Here is a 20,643-nt window from a genome sequence, read left to right as displayed (position 1 = left end):
CTGCGTATCCTAAGGCCTCCTGTATATCAGAAGAGCTGGGCTTTTCTTATACTCAGACAATTTCCAGAAAGGCATCTAGTCTTTATTTGAAGAGATCAAGAGATGGAGAAGCCATCATTTCTCTTGGTAGTTTGTGCTAAGGACGAACCACCCTCTTACAAATCTGGGTCTTATTGTCATTATACTTTTTCTGATTTCTGCTTCCATCCATGGGGTCTTGTCATGCCTTTCTCTGCGACATAAAAGAGCCCTTTTATACGCAACATTTTCTCTCCATGAAGTCAAGCAACTCACCTCTCATTTGTCTTTTGTATCTACTAAACAGATTGAGCTTTTTCAATGTCTCATTAGATGGCATCATCCCCATCACTCAATTTCGAATATTTCTTTACCCTCTCCAATTGTTTGAACATAATATTCAAAATGTGGACACAAGAACTGGATTCAACATTCCAACATCAGTCTCACCAATCCTGTTTCACTTCCCTTTCCATCCTCACTACTCTATCCATCCAAGAATGGCTTTAACCTTTTTTACCCCAGTTTCACATTGACAGACCATGCTGAGCAGCTCATCCACTATGGCCCTGAAATCCTTTTCAGGGTCACTGCTTTCCAGCGGATTGTCCCCCATTCTGTAGGGTGCCGCCTGACTCCTTTGTTACTGGAAGGATGGGGTTGCATTTGGCTTTATTAAAAGCTAATTATTTAGTAAGTATTTTAGAAGAACTTATCCATTAGAAGAACTTATCCATTAGAGAGAGAATCATGAATTACTCAAAGACAATGAATGGAGAAAAGCGGCAAGAGCAATCAAATACATGTTTGGTTACGGCCTATTTCCTTGGTCTTAAAAGAGTAACAAGGACCTGAGCCTCCTCCCTCACAATAGCCCCAAGCTCCCCCAATCAGCATTGAGCCTCTGAGAAGCAGAAAGCTGAGAGTTCTCACCAGATCTCAGTCCCAGGTCACCACCGGAGGGAGTCACTCTTGGAGCACTATTCCAGCCACATGTCTTTGGGAGGGCCTCCCGCAATGAGAGTTGGAGTGCAACCCCCCATCCCCAACTCCACATGCACAGACAGGTCCTGGTGGTGAAAGGAAAGCAGGGGAAAAGGACAAAGATACAAGAGAAGACGAGAAAGGAGGGAGAGACAGGAAAAGGGAAAACAAAAAGGAGAAATCCCCATGTCCCCAGTCATTCTAAGGGACAAAGTCCTAGGTCGGAAATAAAATGCTGCCCCCACAATCTAGTGTTTTCCTTTCCTAAAAATCAGCCGGCACCTGAGGGATCAGACTGAACAGGTTCCAAACCTCTCCGAGGCTCTTACCTTCTCAACGGGGACGTCTGTTTTCCAGCAAAACCACGAAAAGAAAAGGAGAAAACTCCGAAGAGGGTCCTCCTTGCGCTCACGAACGTGCAAGTGAATGCTCTCTCAGTCCTCCAGGAGAGACCTCGAGAAGGAGACGTGCTGAAGCAAAGCCACAGGGATCTCCGAGGTGGCCCCTGTCCTGCACCCCTGTCCTGCCTGGCTGATGTCAAGATCCCTCTGTGAGGTCATCGCCTCCCCCCCACCTTTGTCCAATAGGCTGAGGTCCTGCCAAAGGCCCTTGTGATGTCACTGCCACACCCAGCCCTCCCCTGCAGTGCTGATGTCCTGCCCCTGTCCAGCCACATTGGATGTTTGAGCTGCTTCCCCTTGATTACCCCACGCAATGAGCGTTCATTGTAGGCTCAAGCCGAACACAGTAAAACATCAGAGGCTTCTCCCCATGCTACGCTCAGTTTTTCATAAATTAGCAGACTTCATGGACAGAAGAGACAATTAGAGTGTGTCTTCTGACCCCCTGCATATCACATGCTTTCTGTAGAGCATAGTAGCTAGTTTTTGACTATACACGTTCCAGAAAGGCATCTAGTCTTCATTAGAAGACATCAAGAGGTGGGGAATTCCCACCACTTCCCTTTCTAGTTTGTTCCTTTGGTGATTCATCCTCACGGTTGAATATGTGTGCCCTCTTTCTCATATGAATCGGTCTCTTTTGAGTTTCCAGCCACTGGGTCTTGTTATGCTTTTCTCTGCTAGATTAATGAGCCCTTTAATACCCGATAGTTTCTCTCCATGAAGTCACTTCAACACTTCAATGACGTCACCTCCCGATCTTTTTTATCATCGAAACAGGCTGAGCTCTTTCAATAGCTCACTCGCAGGCATTTTTCTCCAGCCCTCAAAACATTTCATTGCTTTTTGCTGCCCCATCTCCAATATTTCCAAATCTTTTTTCAAAGGTGGACGCCAAAACTGGATGCAGTATTCCGTGATCAGTCTTCCTCATGGTGTGTCACCTCCCTATGCGCCTCCCTGCTCTTTTCGTACATCTGATGATGGCTTTAGCCCCGTTCACCACAGCATCACCCTGGGTGCTCTTGTTGAATGGCTTGCCCAGCATGGCCCCTCAATCCTCTTCACAGTCAGTGCTTTCCTGGATACACTTCTCCACTCTGTAGGTGTGGCCTGCATGCTTTGTTGCTAGCGATAGGACCCTTCCTTTGGGTATTTTCAAACTGGTTTTCTTTGAATGGGTCCAGCTTCTCAAGGGATCCGATTGCTCTGGGTCACTGCCCTGTCCTCATCATTCATTACCACTCTGCTAGTGTTTTATCACCCACCAATGTTAGCTGCAGTACCTAACGTGGATTTCTTGGATTTAATGTATGAGTGCAGGGGACTGGACTAGATGACCTCTCGAGGTCCCTTCGAGTCCTATGATTCTGTGATTATAGAACCTAGAGCTTTATAAAACCAATTAATAATAATTCCGGTCTCCATCTTCCCGAAACCAGCTTTACAGGTTAGTTACTATATGGGGAGGGTTTTGGAATGGGCAGGTTAAAGGGTAAAACTTCCATGCCCTTCTCCCATTTGGGACTCCCCTCCCATCATTCCAGGCAACACCGTACTGCTCTCTAATATGAAACCATTGGCAACAATGGGGCCCAAAGTCCTCTTCCAAAGGGATTTGAAGCCCATCTCATCGTCATTCGTGCCTTTCTCTAAGCACTACCTCCCCAACTACACAAGAACCAAATTTCCCCCCATATTCTAACCTCTGATTATATTCTCAACCTTTGCAGAGCGGGGAATAAAAGCCAGGTGTCCTGACTCCCAGGCCCTGCTTACCACTGGACCATACTGCCCTCCCAAAACAGGGAATAGAACCAAGGGAATAGAACTCCCAGGGCCCCCCTGCTCTAACCACTACCACTAGGTAATGTTTCCTCTCTACAAGGGAAAGGGATTGTGCTCAGTAGTACAGTTTTTTGTGACGTTTATCACTGAACTAGTTTCCTACCTTCTCCTTCTCAAGAATCAGGGATCAACGTACCACAAAGAGGAGCATTAGTTAGTGACATCAAGAAAAGTGTGAGTCGTTCCAGCCGAAAGCACCAGCCTGTGTCCCCCATTGAGTTTAATGCTGGAGCAGGGTGGAATGCAGCCACAGCTAAACCACGAGTAACAGCTCCGGTGATTATATGTTACTGCAGAAAGCAATCAGAGTGGTTTCTTTTCAATGGGGCAGTAAATACTGTGTAACATTGCTACCTAGAGAAAATGTGTAGGACTGCTTTTGAAATACATTACACCCAATACTTTACTCTCTCGTTTCCCCTGGAGAAAGGAGATCATTTAAGAGGGAGATGGGGAGGACTCGAATATGCAGGCCCAGGCCTCTTCAGTGCAGACACCCAGAGATACTAACCATGCCAGCCTCTGTGGAGTGGAGAACAATATCTAGCTCTTCTACAGTGGTTTTCATCTCTAGATCTCAATGCTCTTTACACAATTGTGCTGGTGATGGGCAGCCATGTGTTCCATGGGGACAACTGAGGTATTGACATGCCCAGCATCTAGGTGCTGAATGACTTCCAGGCAAAGTTCACCATCCTTAAGTCACTTCAGCATGTGAACGCCAAGGAGAGAGATGGCAGCCAAGGGGTTAAAACTAGGTGGAATTCAAAAAGGAGGGGCATTGAGGGCAGAGAGCGGGCCAACAGATAGAAAAGGTGGTCTGTGGCTCGGATGCAAGCCTGGACCCTGGGTTCAATGCCGTGTTCTGCCCCAGACCTCCTGTGTGACTTTGCACAAGCCACTTAGGGCTGAATGCTCAAAAGGAATACGGCACCTAAGGGCCAGGTTTGGCACCCCTGCAATGCACAAACCCTGGAGGTAGGTGCCTAAACTCACTCAGAGACTGGAGGCTTGTCGACACGACCGAGTTCTGTTACGTCGACATCCAAAAGTGGACAAAACAACAATGGCCAGAGGGTGTTGACACTTGCTCCCTCTGTTGAGAGATCATGTCCACTGGCAGGGTGAGCAATGCACCGTGGGTATGTTCCCCACAGGGCAGTGTTGCAAGAAGGAAGAGCTGATCGATGCGCATCTTGGGATTCTCTCCGAATTCTCCTACAGCCCCCGCCCTCAACTGCCGAGAGCAGCATCATGAGTAGCTCGGGGAGCTCGCCGTGCTGAGGCATGTCAAAGCAGTCTCCCACCCGCGACAGCAGTCTCCCACCCGCGACAGCAGTCTCCCACCCGCGACAGCAGTCTGCCACCCCGCGACAGCAGTCTGCCACCCACGACAGCAGTCTGCCACCCACGACAGCAGTCTGCCACCCCGCGACAGCAGTCTGCCACCCCGCGACAGCAGTCTGCCACCCACGACAGCAGTCTGCCACCCCACGACAGCAGTCTGCCACCCCGCGACAGCAGTCTGCCACCCACGACAGCAGTCTGCCACCCCACGACAGCAGTCTGCCACCCGCGACAGCAGTCTGCCACCCCGCGACAGCAGTCTCCCATCCCGCGACAGCAGTCTGCCACCCACGACAGCAGTCTCCCACCCGCGACAGCAGTCTGCCACCCGCGACAGCAGTCTGCCACCCCGCGACAGCAGTCTGCCACCCCGCGACAGCAGTCTGCCACCCCGCGACAGCAGTCTCCCGCCCCGCGACAGCAGTCTGCCACCCACGACAGCAGTCTCCCACCCCACGACAGCAGTCTCCCACCCACGACAGCAGTCTGCCACCCCACGACAGCAGTCTCCCACCCCACGACAGCAGTCTGCCACCCACGACAGCAGTCTCCCACCCACGACAGCAGTCTGCCACCCACGACAGCAGTCTGCCACCCCACGACAGCAGTCTGCCACCCCACGACAGCAGTCTGCCACCCGCGACAGCAGTCTGCCACCCGCGACAGCAGTCTCCCACCCGCGACAGCAGTCTGCCACCCACGACAGCAGTCTGCCACCCACGACAGCAGTCTGCCACCCCGTGACAGCAGTCTGCCACCCCACGACAGCAGTCTCCCACCCACGACAGCAGTCTGCCACCCACGACAGCAGTCTCCCACCCGCGACAGCAGTCTGCCACCCACGACAGCAGTCTGCCACCCCGCGACAGCAGTCTGCCACCCCGCGACAGCAGTCTCCCACCCCACGACAGCAGTCTCCCACCCCGCGACAGCAGTCTGCCACCCCGCGACAGCAGTCTGCCACCCGCGACAGCAGTCTCCCACCCCACGACAGCAGTCTCCCACCCCACGACAGCAGTCTGCCACCCCGCGACAGCAGTCTCCCACCCGCGACAGCAGTCTCCCACCCGCGACAGCAGTCTGCCACCCCGCGACAGCAGTCTGCCACCCGCGACAGCAGTCTCCCACCCCACGACAGCAGTCTGCCACCCGCGACAGCAGTCTGCCACCCGCGACAGCAGTCTCCCACCCCATGACAGCAGTCTCCCACCCCGCAACAGCAGTCTCCCACCCCGCGACAGCAGTCTGCCACCCCACGACAGCAGTCTCCCACCCCGCGACAGCAGTCTGCCACCCGCGACAGCAGTCTGCCACCCCACGACAGCAGTCTCCCACCCCGCGACAGCAGTCTCCCACCCCGCGACAGCAGTCTGCCACCCCACGACAGCAGTCCCCCACCCCGCGACAGCAGTCTGCCACCCACGACAGCAGTGTGCCACCCCACGACAGCAGTCTGCCACCCACGACAGCAGTCTGCCACCCACGACAGCAGTGTGCCACCCCACGACAGCAGTCTGCCACCCACGACAGCAGTCTGCCACCCGTGACAGCAGTCTGCCACCCCGCGACAGCAGTCTCCCACCCCACGACAGCAGTGTGCCACCCCACGACAGCAGTCTGCCACCCACGACAGCAGTGTGCCACCCCACGACAGCAGTCTGCCACCCACGACAGCAGTCTGCCACCCGTGACAGCAGTCTGCCACCCCGCGACAGCAGTCTCCCACCCCACGACAGCAGTCTGCCACCCACGACAGCAGTCTCCCACCCCGCGACAGCAGTCTGCCACCCCACGACAGCAGTCTGCCACCCACGACAGCAGTGTGCCACCCCACGACAGCAGTCTGCCACCCACGACAGCAGTCTGCCACCCCGCGACAGCAGTCTGCCACCCACGACAGCAGTCTGCCACCCACGACAGCAGTCTCCCACCCCACGACAGCAGTCTGCCACCCACGACAGCAGTCTGCCACCCCGCGACAGCAGTCTCCCACCCCACGACAGCAGTCTGCCACCCCGCGACAGCAGTCTGCCACCCACGACAGCAGTCTCCCACCCCGCGACAGCAGTCTCCCGCCCCGCGACAGCAGTCTGCCACCCCACGACAGCAGTCTCCCACCCGCGACAGCAGTCTGCCACCCCGCGACAGCAGTCTCCCACCCCACGACAGCAGTCTGCCACCCACGACAGCAGTCTCCCACCCCACGACAGCAGTCTCCCACCCGCGGTCTCCCACCCACGACAGCAGTCTCCCACCCACGACAGCAGTCTGCCACCCCACGACAGCAGTCTCCCACCCCACGACAGCAGTCTGCCACCCCACGACAGCAGTCTCCCACCCCACGACAGCAGTCTCCCACCCACGACAGCAGTCTGCCACCCGCGACAGCAGTCTCCCACCCGCTACAGCAGTCTGCCACCCCGCAACAGCAGTCTCCCACCCGCTACAGCAGTCTCCCACCCGCGACAGCAGTCTCCCACCCCGCGACAGCAGTCTCCCATCCCGCGACAGCAGTCTGCCACCCGCGACAGCAGTCTGCCACCCCACGACAGCAGTCTCCCACCCCGCGACAGCAGTCTCCCACCCCGCGACAGCAGTCTCCCACCCCGCGACAGCAGTCTGCCACCCCACGACAGCAGTCCCCCACCCCGCGACAGCAGTCTGCCACCCACGACAGCAGTGTGCCACCCCACGACAGCAGTCTGCCACCCACGACAGCAGTCTGCCACCCACGACAGCAGTCTGCCACCCCGCGACAGCAGTCTCCCACCCCACGACAGCAGTGTGCCACCCCACGACAGCAGTCTGCCACCCACGACAGCAGTGTGCCACCCCACGACAGCAGTCTGCCACCCACGACAGCAGTCTGCCACCCGTGACAGCAGTCTGCCACCCCGCGACAGCAGTCTCCCACCCCACGACAGCAGTCTGCCACCCACGACAGCAGTCTCCCACCCCGCGACAGCAGTCTGCCACCCCACGACAGCAGTCTGCCACCCACGACAGCAGTGTGCCACCCCACGACAGCAGTCTGCCACCCACGACAGCAGTCTGCCACCCCGCGACAGCAGTCTGCCACCCACGACAGCAGTCTGCCACCCACGACAGCAGTCTCCCACCCCACGACAGCAGTCTGCCACCCACGACAGCAGTCTGCCACCCCGCGACAGCAGTCTCCCACCCCACGACAGCAGTCTGCCACCCCGCGACAGCAGTCTGCCACCCACGACAGCAGTCTCCCACCCCGCGACAGCAGTCTCCCGCCCCGCGACAGCAGTCTGCCACCCCACGACAGCAGTCTCCCACCCGCGACAGCAGTCTGCCACCCCGCGACAGCAGTCTCCCACCCCACGACAGCAGTCTGCCACCCACGACAGCAGTCTCCCACCCCACGACAGCAGTCTCCCACCCGCGGTCTCCCACCCACGACAGCAGTCTCCCACCCACGACAGCAGTCTGCCACCCCACGACAGCAGTCTCCCACCCCACGACAGCAGTCTGCCACCCCACGACAGCAGTCTCCCACCCCACGACAGCAGTCTCCCACCCACGACAGCAGTCTGCCACCCGCGACAGCAGTCTCCCACCCGCTACAGCAGTCTGCCACCCCGCAACAGCAGTCTCCCACCCGCTACAGCAGTCTCCCACCCGCGACAGCAGTCTCCCACCCCGCGACAGCAGTCTGCCACCCACGACAGCAGTCTCCCATCCCGCGACAGCAGTCTCCCACCCCACGACAGCAGTCTCCCACCCCACGACAGCAGTCTGCCACCCCACGACAGCAGTCTCCCACCCCACGACAGCAGTCTCCCACCCACGACAGCAGTCTGCCACCCGCGACAGCAGTCTCCCACCCGCGACAGCAGTCTGCCACCCCACGACAGCAGTCTGCCACCCCACGACAGCAGTCTCCCACCCCACGACAGCAGTCTCCCACCCACGACAGCAGTCTGCCACCCCACGACAGCAGTCTCCCACCCGCGACAGCAGTCTGCCACCCGCGACAGCAGTCTCCCACCCCACGACAGCAGTCTCCCACCCCGCGACAGCAGTCTGCCACCCGCGACAGCAGTCTGCCACCCGTGACAGCAGTCTGCCACCCACGACAGCAGTCTGCCACCCCGCGACAGCAGTCTGCCACCCCACGACAGCAGTCTCCCACCCCACGACAGCAGTCTGCCACCCCGCGACAGCAGTCTGCCACCCCACGACAGCAGTCTCCCACCCACGACAGCAGTCTGCCACCCCACGACAGCAGTCTGCCACCCCACGACAGCAGTCTCCCACCCCACGACAGCAGTCTCCCACCCGCGACAGCAGTCTGCCACCCCACGACAGCAGTCTGCCACCCCACGACAGCAGTCTCCCACCCCGCGACAGCAGTCTCCCACCCGCGACAGCAGTCTGCCACCCCGCGACAGCAGTCTGCCACCCCGTGACAGCAGTCTGCCACCCCACGACAGCAGTCTCCCACCCGCGACAGCAGTCTGCCACCCACGACAGCAGTCTCCCACCCCACGACAGCAGTCTGCCACCCCGCAACAGCAGTCTCCCACCCACGACAGCAGTCTGCCACCCGCGACAGCAGTCTCCCACCCCACGACAGCAGTCTGCCACCCCACGACAGCAGTCTCCCACCCGCGACAGCAGTCTGCCACCCCATGACAGCAGTCTCCCACCCCACGACAGCAGTCTGCCACCCCGCGACAGCAGTCTGCCACCCCGCGACAGCAGTCTCCCACCCCGCGACAGCAGTCTCCCACCCCACGACAGCAGTCTCCCACCCGCGACAGCAGTCTGCCACCCCATGACAGCAGTCTCCCACCCCGCGACAGCAGTCTCCCGCCCCGCGACAGCAGTCTGCCACCCCACGACAGCAGTCTCCCACCCGCGACAGCAGTCTGCCACCCCGCGACAGCAGTCTCCCACCCCACGACAGCAGTCTGCCACCCACGACAGCAGTCTCCCACCCCACGACAGCAGTCTCCCACCCGCGGTCTCCCACCCACGACAGCAGTCTCCCACCCACGACAGCAGTCTGCCACCCCACGACAGCAGTCTCCCACCCCACGACAGCAGTCTGCCACCCCACGACAGCAGTCTCCCACCCCACGACAGCAGTCTCCCACCCACGACAGCAGTCTGCCACCCGCGACAGCAGTCTCCCACCCGCTACAGCAGTCTGCCACCCCGCAACAGCAGTCTCCCACCCGCGACAGCAGTCTGCCACCCACGACAGCAGTCTCCCATCCCGCGACAGCAGTCTGCCACCCACGACAGCAGTCTCCCACCCGCTACAGCAGTCTCCCACCCGCGACAGCAGTCTCCCACCCCGCGACAGCAGTCTGCCACCCACGACAGCAGTCTCCCATCCCGCGACAGCAGTCTGCCACCCACGACAGCAGTCTCCCACCCGCGACAGCAGTCTGCCACCCGCGACAGCAGTCTGCCACCCCGCGACAGCAGTCTGCCACCCCGCGACAGCAGTCTGCCACCCCACGACAGCAGTCTCCCGCCCCGCGACAGCAGTCTGCCACCCACGACAGCAGTCTCCCACCCCACGACAGCAGTCTGCCACCCGCGACAGCAGTCTGCCACCCCACGACAGCAGTCTGCCACCCACGACAGCAGTCTGCCACCCCACGACAGCAGTCTCCCACCCCACGACAGCAGTCTGCCACCCACGACAGCAGTCTCCCACCCACGACAGCAGTCTGCCACCCACGACAGCAGTCTGCCACCCCACGACAGCAGTCTGCCACCCCACGACAGCAGTCTGCCACCCGCGACAGCAGTCTGCCACCCGCGACAGCAGTCTCCCACCCGCGACAGCAGTCTGCCACCCCACGACAGCAGTCTGCCACCCCGCGACAGCAGTCTGCCACCCCACGACAGCAGTCTGCCACCCGCGACAGCAGTCTCCCACCCGCGACAGCAGTCTGCCACCCCGCGACAGCAGTCTGCCACCCCGCGACAGCAGTCTCCCACCCCGCGACAGCAGTCTGCCACCCCGCGACAGCAGTCTGCCACCCGCGACAGCAGTCTCCCACCCCACGACAGCAGTCTGCCACCCCGCGACAGCAGTCTGCCACCCCACGACAGCAGTCCCCCACCCCGCGACAGCAGTCTGCCACCCACGACAGCAGTGTGCCACCCCACGACAGCAGTCTGCCACCCACGACAGCAGTCTGCCACCCACGACAGCAGTGTGCCACCCCACGACAGCAGTCTGCCACCCACGACAGCAGTCTGCCACCCGTGACAGCAGTCTGCCACCCCGCGACAGCAGTCTCCCACCCCACGACAGCAGTGTGCCACCCCACGACAGCAGTCTGCCACCCACGACAGCAGTGTGCCACCCCACGACAGCAGTCTGCCACCCACGACAGCAGTCTGCCACCCGTGACAGCAGTCTGCCACCCCGCGACAGCAGTCTCCCACCCCACGACAGCAGTCTGCCACCCACGACAGCAGTCTCCCACCCCGCGACAGCAGTCTGCCACCCCACGACAGCAGTCTGCCACCCACGACAGCAGTGTGCCACCCCACGACAGCAGTCTGCCACCCACGACAGCAGTCTGCCACCCCGCGACAGCAGTCTGCCACCCACGACAGCAGTCTGCCACCCACGACAGCAGTCTCCCACCCCACGACAGCAGTCTGCCACCCACGACAGCAGTCTGCCACCCCGCGACAGCAGTCTCCCACCCCACGACAGCAGTCTGCCACCCCGCGACAGCAGTCTGCCACCCACGACAGCAGTCTCCCACCCCGCGACAGCAGTCTCCCGCCCCGCGACAGCAGTCTGCCACCCCACGACAGCAGTCTCCCACCCGCGACAGCAGTCTGCCACCCCGCGACAGCAGTCTCCCACCCCACGACAGCAGTCTGCCACCCACGACAGCAGTCTCCCACCCCACGACAGCAGTCTCCCACCCGCGGTCTCCCACCCACGACAGCAGTCTCCCACCCACGACAGCAGTCTGCCACCCCACGACAGCAGTCTCCCACCCCACGACAGCAGTCTCCCACCCCACGACAGCAGTCTCCCACCCACGACAGCAGTCTGCCACCCGCTACAGCAGTCTCCCACCCGCGACAGCAGTCTCCCACCCCGCGACAGCAGTCTGCCACCCACGACAGCAGTCTCCCATCCCGCGACAGCAGTCTCCCACCCCACGACAGCAGTCTGCCACCCCACGACAGCAGTCTCCCCACCCCACGACAGCAGTCTCCCACCCACGACAGCAGTCTGCCACCCCACGACAGCAGTCTGCCACCCGCGACAGCAGTCTGCCACCCGCGACAGCAGTCTGCCACCCGCGACAGCAGTCTCCCACCCCGCGACAGCAGTCTGCCACCCGTGACAGCAGTCTGCCACCCCGCGACAGCAGTCTGCCACCCCGCAACAGCAGTCTGCCACCCCACGACAGCAGTCTCCCACCCACGACAGCAGTCTGCCACCCCACGACAGCAGTCTCCCACCCCACGACAGCAGTCTGCCACCCCACGACAGCAGTCTCCCACCCGCGACAGCAGTCTGCCACCCCGCGACAGCAGTCTCCCATCCCGCGACAGCAGTCTCCCCACCCCACGACAGCAGTCTCCCACCCACGACAGCAGTCTGCCACCCCACGACAGCAGTCTCCCACCCCACGACAGCAGTCTGCCACCCCACGACAGCAGTCTCCCACCCGCGACAGCAGTCTGCCACCCCACGACAGCAGTCTGCCACCCCACGACAGCAGTCTCCCACCCCGCGACAGCAGTCTCCCACCCCGCAGCAGCCGCCACCCCGCGACAGCAGTCTGCCACCCCGTGACAGCAGTCTGCCACCCCACGACAGCAGTCTCCCACCCGCGACAGCAGTCTGCCACCCACGACAGCAGTCTCCCACCCCACGACAGCAGTCTGCCACCCCGCAACAGCAGTCTCCCACCCACGACAGCAGTCTGCCACCCGCGACAGCAGTCTCCCACCCCACGACAGCAGTCTGCCACCCCACGACAGCAGTCTCCACCACGACAGCAGTCTCCCACCCGCGACAGCAGTCTGCCACCCCATGACAGCAGTCTCCCACCCCACGACAGCAGTCTGCCACCCCACGACAGCAGTCTGCCACCCACGACAGCAGTCTGCCACCCCATGACAGCAGTCTCCCACCCCACGACAGCAGTCTGCCACCCCACGACAGCAGTCTGCCACCCACGACAGCAGTCTGCCACCCCGCGACAGCAGTCTGCCACCCCATGACAGCAGTCTCCCAACCCCGCGACAGCAGTCTCCCGCCCCGCGACAGCAGTCTCCCACCCCACGACAGCAGTCTGCCACCCACGACAGCAGTCTCCCACCCCACGACAGCAGTCTCCCACCCGCGGTCTCCCACCCACGACAGCAGTCTGCCACCCCACGACAGCAGTCTCCCACCCCACGACAGCAGTCTGCCACCCCACGACAGCAGTCTCCCACCCCACGACAGCAGTCTCCCCCCACGACAGCAGTCTGCCCCCGCGACAGCAGTCTCCCACCCGCTACAGCAGTCTGCCACCCCACGACAGCAGTCTCCCACCCACGACAGCAGTCTCCCCACCCACGACAGCAGTCTGCCACCCCACGACAGCAGTCTCCCACCCCACGACAGCAGTCTGCCACCCACGACAGCAGTCTCCCACCCCACGACAGCAGTCTCCCCACCCGCGGTCTCCCACCCACGACAGCAGTCTCCCACCCACGACAGCAGTCTCCCACCCGCGACAGCAGTCTCCCACCCCGCGACAGCAGTCTGCCACCCACGACAGCAGTCTCCCATCCCGCGACAGCAGTCTCCCACCCCACGACAGCAGTCTCCCACCCCACGACAGCAGTCTGCCACCCCACGCCACGACAGCAGTCTCCCACCCCACGACAGCAGTCTCCCACCCACGACAGCAGTCTGCCACCCCGCGACAGCAGTCTGCCACCCCGCGACAGCAGTCTCCCACCCCGCGACAGCAGTCTGCCACCCCACGACAGCAGTCTGCCACCCGCGACAGCAGTCTGCCACCCCGCGACAGCAGTCTGCCACCCGCGACAGCAGTCTCCCACCCCGCGACAGCAGTCTGCCACCCGCGACAGCAGTCTGCCACCCGCGACAGCAGTCTGCCACCCCACGACAGCAGTCTCCCACCCACGACAGCAGTCTGCCACCCGCGACAGCAGTCTCCCATCCCGCGACAGCAGTCTGCCACCCCACGACAGCAGTCTCCCACCCCACGACAGCAGTCTGCCACCCCACGACAGCAGTCTCCCACCCCACGACAGCAGTCTCCCACCCGCGACAGCAGTCTGCCACCCCATGACAGCAGTCTCCCACCCCACGACAGCAGTCTGCCACCCGCGACAGCAGTCTCCCACCCCGACAGCAGTCTCCCACCCCGCGACAGCAGTCTGCCACCCCACGACAGCAGTCTGCCACCCCATGACAGCAGTCTCCCACCCCGCGACAGCAGTCTCCCGCCCCGCGACAGCAGTCTGCCACCCCACGACAGCAGTCTCCCACCCGCGACAGCAGTCTGCCACCCCGCGACAGCAGTCTCCCACCCCACGACAGCAGTCTGCCACCCACGACAGCAGTCTCCCACCCCACGACAGCAGTCTCCCACCCGCGGTCTCCCACCCACGACAGCAGTCTGCCACCCCACGACAGCAGTCTCCCACCCCACGACAGCAGTCTGCCACCCCACGACAGCAGTCTCCCACCCCACGACAGCAGTCTCCCACCCACGACAGCAGTCTGCCACCCGCGACAGCAGTCTCCCACCCCGCGACAGCAGTCTGCCACCCCACGACAGCAGTCTGCCACCCCACGACAGCAGTCTCCCGCCCCGCGACAGCAGTCTCCCACCCACGACAGCAGTCTGCCACCCCGACAGCAGTCTCCCATCCCGCGACAGCAGTCTGCCACCCCACGACAGCAGTCTCCCACCCCACGACAGCAGTCTGCCACCCCACGACAGCAGTCTCCCACCCCACGACAGCAGTCTCCCACCCGCGACAGCAGTCTGCCACCCCATGACAGCAGTCTCCCACCCCACGACAGCAGTCTGCCACCCGCGACAGCAGTCTGCCACCCCGCGACAGCAGTCTGCCACACACGACAGCAGTCTGCCACCCACGACAGCAGTCTCCCACCCGCGACAGCAGTCTGCCACCCCGCGACAGCAGTCTGCCACCCCGCGACAGCAGTCTGCCACCCACGACAGCAGTCTGCCACCCACTGACAGCAGTCTCCCGCCCCGCGACAGCAGTCTGCCACCCGCGACAGCAGTCTGCCACCCCGCGACAGCAGTCTCCCACCCGTGACAGCAGTCTGCCACCCACGACAGCAGTCTCCCACCCGCGACAGCAGTCTGCCACCCCGCGACAGCAGTCTCCCACCCCGCGACAGCAGTCTCCCACCCACGACAGCAGTCTGCCACCCCGCGACAGCAGTCTGCCACCCACGACAGCAGTCTGCCACCCACGACAGCAGTCTCCCGCCCCGCGACAGCAGTCTGCCACCCCTGCGACAGCAGTCTCCCACCCCGCGACAGCAGTCTGCCACCCCACGACAGCAGTCTGCCACCCCACGACAGCAGTCTCCCACCCCACGACAGCAGTCTCCCGCCCCGCGACAGCAGTCTGCCACCCCACGACAGCAGTCTCCACCCGCGACAGCAGTCTGCCACCCCACGACAGCAGTCTCCCACCCCACGACAGCAGTCTCCCACCCCGCGACAGCAGTCTGCCACCCACGACAGCAGTCTGCCACCCCGCGACAGCAGTCTGCCACCCCACGACAGCAGTCTCCCACCCCACGACAGCAGTCTGCCACCCGCGACAGCAGTCTCCCACCCCACGACAGCAGTCTGCCACCCGCGACAGCAGTCTGCCACCCACGACAGCAGTCTCCCACCCCACGACAGCAGTCTGCCACCCCGCGACAGCAGTCTGCCACCCCACGACAGCAGTCTCCCACCCGCGACAGCAGTCTGCCACCCCGCGACAGCAGTCTGCCACCCGCGACAGCAGTCTGCCACCCCACGACAGCAGTCTGCCACCCGCGACAGCAGTCTGCCACCCGCGACAGCAGTCTCCCACCCCACGACAGCAGTCTGCCACCCGCGACAGCAGTCTGCCACCTGCGACAGCAGTCTCCCACCCCACGACAGCAGTCTGCCACCCGCGACAGCAGTCTGCCACCCCGCGACAGCAGTCTCCCACCCCGCGACAGCAGTCTGCCACCCACGACAGCAGTCTGCCACCCACGACAGCAGTCTGCCACCCGCGACAGCAGTGTCCCACCCCACGACAGCAGTCTGCCACCCGCGACAGCAGTCTGCCACCCCACGACAGCAGTCTGACACCCACGACAGCAGTCTGCCACCCCACGACAGCAGTCTCCCACCCACGACAGCAGTCTGCCACCCACGACAGCAGTCTGCCACCCCACGACAGCAGTCTCCTACCCACGACAGCAGTCTGCCACCCCACGACAGCAGTCTGCCACCCCACGACAGCAGTCTCCTACCCACGACAGCAGTCTGCCACCCCGCGACAGCAGTCTGCCACCCGCGACAGCAGTCTGCCACCCCACGACAGCAGTCCTGCCACCCACGACAGCAGTCTGCCACCCCGCGACAGCAGTCTGCCACCCCACGACAGCAGTCTGCCACCCGCGACAGCAGTCTCCCACCCGCGACAGCAGTCTGCCACCCGCGACAGCAGTCTGCCACCCCGCGACAGCAGTCTCCCACCCCGCGACAGCAGTCTCCCACCCCACGACAGCAGTCCTGCCACCCCGCGACAGCAGTCTGCCACCCACGACAGCAGTCTCCCACCCGCGACAGCAGTCTGCCACCCCACGACAGCAGTCTGCCACCCCGCGACAGCAGTCTGCCACCCGCGACAGCAGTCTGCCACCCCACGACAGCAGTCTGCCACCCGCGACAGCAGTCTGCCACCCGCGACAGCAGTCTCCCACCCCACGACAGCAGTCTGCCACCCGCGACAGCAGTCTCCCACCCCACGACAGCAGTCTGCCACCCGCGACAGCAGTCTGCCACCCCGCGACAGCAGTCTGCCACCCACGACAGCAGTCTGCCACCCACGACAGCAGTCTCCCACCCCGCGACAGCAGTCTGCCACCCCGCGACAGCAGTCTGCCACCCACGACAGCAGTGTCCCACCCCACGACAGCAGTCTGCCACCCACGACAGCAGTCTCCCACCCCGCGACAGCAGTCTGCCACCCACGACAGCAGTGTCCCACCCCGCGACAGCAGTCTGCCACCCCGCGACAGCAGTCTCCCACCCCGCGACAGCAATCTGCCACCCACGACAGCAGTCTCCCACCCGCGACAGCAGTCTGCCACCCCGCGACAGCAGTCTCCCACCCGCGACAGCAGTCTGCCACCCACGACAGCAGTCTCCCACCCCGCGACAGCAGTCTGCCACCCCGCGACAGCAGTCTGCCACCCGCGACAGCAGTCTCCCACCCCGCGACAGCAGTCTGCCACCCACGACAGCAGTCTCCCACCCCGCGACAGCAGTCTCCCCCGCGACAGGCAGTCTGCCACCCAGCACAGCAGTCTCCCACCCAGCGACACCAGTCTGCCCACCCCGCGACAGCAGTCTCCACCCCCGCGACAGCAGTCTGCCACCCCACGACAGCAGTCTCCCACCCACGACACCAGTCTCCCACCCCGCGACAGCAGTCTCGTCCCACCCCGCGACAGCAGTCTGCCACCCACGACAGCAGTCTCCCACCCGCGACAGCAGTCTGCCACCCGCGACAGCAGTCTGCCACCCCACGACAGCAGTCTCCCACCCACGACACCAGTCTCCCACCCCGCGACAGCAGTCTCCCACCCCGCGACAGCAGTCTGCCACCCACGACAGCAGTCTCCCACCCGCGACAGCAGTCTGCCACCCGCGACAGCAGTCTGCCACCCCACGACAGCAGTCTGCCACCCGCGACAGCAGTCTGCCACCCCGCGACAGCAGTCTGCCACCCCACGACAGCAGTCTGCCACCCCACGACAGCAGTCTGCCACCCACGACAGCAGTCTCCCACCCGCGACAGCAGTCTGCTACCCCACGACAGCAGTCTGCCACCCGCACAGCAGTTGCCACCCGCGACAGCAGTCTCCCACCCCGCGACAGCAGTCTGCCACACACGACAGCAGTCTGCCACCCCGCGACAGCAGTCTGCCACCCCGCGACAGCAGTCTCCCAGCCCGCGACAGCAGTCTCCCACCGCACGACAGCAGTTTGCCACCCCACGACAGCAGTCTGCCACCCGCGACAGCAGTCTGCCACCCCGCGACAGCAGTCTGCCACCCACGACAGCAGTCTGCCACCCGCGACAGCAGTCTGGCCACCCCACGACAGCAGTCTGCCACCCGCGACAGCAGTCTGCCACCCGCGACAGCAGTCTCCCACCCCGCGACAGCAGTCTGCCACCCCACGACAGCAGTCTGCCACCCGCGACAGCAGTCTGCCACTCCACGACAGCAGTCTGCCACCCGCGACAGCAGTCTGCCACCCCACGACAGCAGTCTGCCACCCCGAGACAGCAGTCTGCCACCCCACGACAGCAGTCTCCCACCCCGCGACAGGAGTCTGCCACCCCGCGACAGCAGTCTCCACCCCGCGACAGGAGTCTGCCACCCGCAACAGCAGTCTCCCACCCCACGACAGCAGTCTGCCACCCACGACAGCAGTCTGCCACCCGCGACAGCAGTCTCCCACCCCGCGACAGCAGTCTGCCACCCCACGACAGCAGTCTCCCACCCCGCGACAGCAGTCTGCCACCCACGACAGCAGTCTGCCACCCACGACAGCAGTCTGCCACCCCGCGACAGCAGTCTCCCACCCCGCGACAGCAGTCTCCCACCCCACGACAGCAGTCTGCCACCCGGGCGACAGCAGTCTCCCACCCGCGACAGCAGTCTGCCACCCACGACAGCAGTCTCCCACCCGCGACAGCAGTCTCCCACCCCGCGACAGCAGTCTCCCACCCGCGACAGCAGTCTGCCACCCGCGACAGCAGTCTCCCACCCGCGACAGCAGTCTGCCACCCACGACAGCAGTCTCCCACCCCACGACAGCAGTCTGCCACCCGCGACAGCAGTCTCCCACCCGCGACAGCAGTCTGCCACCCACGACAGCAGTCTGCCACCCGCCGACAGCAGTCTCCCACCCGCGACAGCAGTCTCCCACCCCACGACAGCAGTCTGCCACCCGCCGACAGCAGTCTCCCACCCGCGACAGCAGTCTCCCACCCCACGACAGCAGTCTGCCACCCGCCGACAGCAGTCTGCCACCCACGACAGCAGTCTCCCACCCCACGACAGCAGTCTGCCACCCGCGACAGCAGTCTGCCACCCACGACAGTAGTCTCCCACCCCACGACAGCAGTCTGCCACCCGCCGACAGCAGTCTGCCACCCACGACAGCAGTCTCCCACCCCACGACAGCAGTCTGCCACCCGCCGACAGCAGTCTGCCACCCACGACAGCAGTCTCCCACCCCACGACAGCAGTCTGCCACCCGCGACAGCAGTCTGCCACCCCGCGACAGCAGTCTCCCACCCACAACAGCAGTCTGCCACCCACGACAGCAGTCTCCCACCCCACGACAGCAGTCTGCCACCCGCGACAGCAGTCTGCCACACAACGACAGCAGTCTGCCACCCACGACAGCAGTCTCCCACCCCGCGACAGCAGTCTGCCACCCCGCGACAGCAGTCTGCCACCCCACGACAGCAGTCTCCCACCCCGCGACAGCAGTCTGCCACCCACGACAGCAGTCTTCCACCCCGCAACAGCAGTCTGCCACCCCACGACAGCAGTCTGCCACCCCGCGACAGCAGTCTGCCACCCCGCGACAGCAGTCTGCCACCCGCGACAGCAGTCTGCCACCCCACGACAGCAGTCTGCCACCCCGCGACAGCAGTCTGCCACCCCGCGACAGCAGTCTGCCACCCCACGACAGCAGTCTGCCACCCGCGACAGCAGTCTCCCACCCGCGACAGCAGTCTGCCACCCCACGACAGCAGTCTGCCACCCCGCGACAGCAGTCTGCCACCCCACGACAGCAGTCTCCCACCCGCGACAGCAGTCTGCCACCCACGACAGCAGTCTCCCACCCCGCGACAGCAGTCTGCCACCCGCGACAGCAGTCTGCCACCCCGCGACAGCAGTCTGCCACCCCACGACAGCAGTCTGCCACCCCGCGACAGCAGTCTCCCACCCGCGACAGCAGTCTGCCACCCACGACAGCAGTCTGCCACCCACGACAGCAGTCTGCCACCCCGCGACAGCAGTCTCCCACCCGCGACAGCAGTCTCCCACCCCACGACAGCAGTCTGCCACCCCGCGACAGCAGTCTGCCACCCCGCGACAGCAGTCTCCCATCCCTTCTTGTTACTCTTAATATCTCTTGCTAGCTGCAACTCCAAGTGTGATTTGGCCTTCCTGATTTCATTCCTACATGCCCGAGCAATAATATTATACATCTGTCCATCTGCCCCACCCCTAGATCCATCTCTGTCTGTCCATCTATCCTTCTACCCCATTCCACTATATTCAGCCCTATCTGTCCATATACCCTATCCCTAGTTCCATCTCTGTCTGTCCATCCATCCATCCACCTAACCCACCCCTAGATCCATCTCTTTGTGTCCATCCATCGACCTACCCCGTCCCTAGATCCATCTCTGTCTACTCATTCAGCCCTACCCCTACATCTCATCTATCTATCTATGTACCGATCCATCCCACCCCAAAAAGAATATCTATCTATCTATCTATCTATCTATGTATCTATCTATCTATCTATCAACATAGATCTAGGGGTGGAGGATGCGTGCATGGATGCATAGATAGATATGGATTTGTCACATCATGTCAATGAGAAGTATTCTGTTTCCGTAAAACAAATATTTCATTTCCGTGTTGACTCCTCTTAATAATATCAAATCAAACCAGTCTGGAAATGCAAAATCAAATCATTCCCTATTGACC

This window comes from Natator depressus, chromosome 14, assembly GCF_965152275.1.
Source record: "Natator depressus isolate rNatDep1 chromosome 14, rNatDep2.hap1, whole genome shotgun sequence".
Lineage (NCBI taxonomy): Eukaryota > Metazoa > Chordata > Testudines > Cheloniidae > Natator > Natator depressus.
Note: the sequence above shows the minus strand (reverse complement) of the source record.